The sequence below is a fragment of the Petromyzon marinus genome, chromosome 20, assembly GCF_048934315.1.
Source record: "Petromyzon marinus isolate PM22_M1 ecotype Great Lakes invasive population chromosome 20, UKy_Petmar_22M1.pri1.0, whole genome shotgun sequence".
NCBI lineage: Eukaryota > Metazoa > Chordata > Hyperoartia > Petromyzontiformes > Petromyzontidae > Petromyzon > Petromyzon marinus.
This window is the reverse complement of record NC_133686.1, coordinates 14,788,563-14,791,062: the sequence shown is the minus strand read 5'-3', so window position 1 is coordinate 14,791,062 and position 2,500 is coordinate 14,788,563. Positions and strand designations below refer to the sequence as shown.

General features: G+C 47.5%; 1 pseudogene; it reads right to left on the bottom strand.

The window, feature by feature from the left end:
- Positions 1-2,500, bottom strand: part of LOC142925477 (28S ribosomal RNA) — a 10,005-nt pseudogene that overhangs the window by 3,595 nt on the left and 3,910 nt on the right.

Here is a 2,500-nt window from a genome sequence, read left to right as displayed (position 1 = left end):
ATCACAACCGCCTCCTCATCTTTTGCAAACACGAGGTCAGGCTTTCTCATCTCTCCCGTCTCGGATATGAACCGTGGCTCTTTGTATACAGACCAGCCCAATCTAGCCGCTTCGTCTGCCAGAATGTTACTGATCTTGTTGTGTCGCGCAATTCTTGCTTTCTGTACTGCAGGACATTGACCGAGAATGTGCGAAAGGGACTCGAGTCTGGCAGAGCATTTCCTGCAGGAACGTAAGGCCCCATCTCTGCCTCTGTTCAAGCTTTCTCTTGTTGGGTAAATATTTGCCCTTAGTTGTAGTGCTGCGATAAAGAAGCATTGTTTAAAGCCGCACCATGGCCTCAACCAAGCATTACTGATTCTATCATGCGCAAAGTTTACAATGCCCCTTCCTTGAATCGGCTTTTCGCACCATCTCTGAAATTCATGCTCCCTCCAATCGCAGGGTCTCGGATATACAGGTTCTTTTGACACCGAGTCCCTGAGAACGAATGTTGGGATTGCATCACTGTCACCCCCTGCTCGTACCCACAAATTACGGTATTCTTCCTCCATACCATGCGAGGACACAATATTACGGGTGATAGCATCGGACGAGTTTGCTATACGTTGCAGCCTTCTAACTTGAACCGAAGGGATTGTTTTTTCCAGTTTCAAGATGGCAAGGCCTCCGTCTCGGGCTCTGGCATATAACAGTCCATCACAAGTTGAAGCGGGAAGGTGGAGCCATCCTTTTACCGCCTTTCTAATCTCTTGGTCCAACCCACGGAGAGTTGATTGCTTGCAGTCCGAGTGGTCTGCAGGATATAACAATCTGGGTAGGGCATAGGCATTGAGTAGTTCAACCTTCTGAGTTGGCTTCAGAGGCGCCTCATCGATTTTCGAGATCCATGTCTTTAGCTGACAATGTAGATCAGGCTGTATAGTGCCAGTCCAAGGGCCAATTTTCAGACCAAGGTATTTCGTTGATTCATCAGGTTGGATCATATGGACATCTTTATTTTTGATAGTCCATGGGTCGCAGTTGTTCACCGTATATGAATCTTTGGTTGGGCTTATCATGAAGCCCTGGCACTTTCTGGCCTGAACCTCCAATCCCGATAGCCCACAAAATGATTCCAAGATCGCTAGATTGGCGGCCATACCAACCCAAGATTCGCTCACCAACACCAAATCATCAGCAAACGCAAGAGCTGTCACGTGGTCGGTATCAATGGAGTACCCAACTCCGTGTGACTCTAGGGTGCATATCAAAGGGTCCATGGCAAGATTGAAGAGCAGGGGTGACATGGGGTCACCCTGTTTGACACCAACACGTATGCTAATTTCTCGAGTCGACTCGCCATTGCTTTTGAACGAGGTCGTACACCGATCGTAGGCGTTCTGGATGATGCCCAACACGTGTTCATCTACTTTCTTGTGCCTTAACACCCATAAAATATGAGCATGCGAAACCGAGTCAAAAGCTTTCGCTATGTCGATGAACATGACAGCCAACGGCCTGTGCAATTTCTTAGCGTGTCTCATAAGGTCCTGTAGCACCTTAAGATTTTCAGAGCAGCCAGATGCCGCTATAAAACCACGCTGCCTTGGGTTTAAGGGACAAGCACGAGCAAGACGTGCAGTCATTATTCTGGAAAATAATCTCAGAATCATTGAACCAATCGTTATTGGTCTCCAGTTCCCCAATTCTTTCAGCTTTTCATCATCCATAACCTTAGGAATAAGAATCGTCCTATTCTTTTTCAACTCTTTGGGAATAATTCCTGTAATCATCCATGCATTAAATAGGGCTGTCAGTGTCCGACCCTCGGGGTCGGCAGCACAGATTGCAGCCCTTGTTAGGCCATCTGGCCCAGCTGCTGACGTTGGTTTAATGGCCCGTATGGCAGTCTGAACTTCCTCCACCGAAATTAGGGGCTCAAAGTATTCGTTATTTGCAACACCTGATGACTTAAATTGGCCCAGGCCATTGAATGGCAACACCTTCTCCCATTTTTCGCAGTAAAAACGATATACATCTGCGTTCGGGATTCGGCATTCATGACGTTCAGTGCCATCCAGGACTAAGGACGCAAGAAGAGAGCGGTTCTTAAAGAAGAGCTTCTGGTGCTTCATGAAGCTTCCTCGTTTTTCCGCTCTCTTCTTCATCCAAGATCGTGTGGGTAATATCCTGGGTTTAACAATGTCGTTCTCGGGTTTTGAACGTTTGCCTTTGTTTTTCACCAATCTCATCGGACAAAGCATCAATGCTGTGGCAGTTTCTACGAGGGCATCATGTTGGCCCTCGCCGTTAAGCCAAGCCTTTATTGCCTCCATTGCAAGCTTTTCCAGGGTCCCAGAATTCTCATTCGTAAGCCGCTCAGCTGCTTGAGCGAGTATGGATGAAGTCCCCGTTGTTACATTTGGTGGGGGAGACAATGTCTCAAGAGGCCTAGAAGAAAAATGTAAGCTGTCTGACATGGGGGCCCCTGTCTTTTTACTTAGGTCCCGTCTCTTGT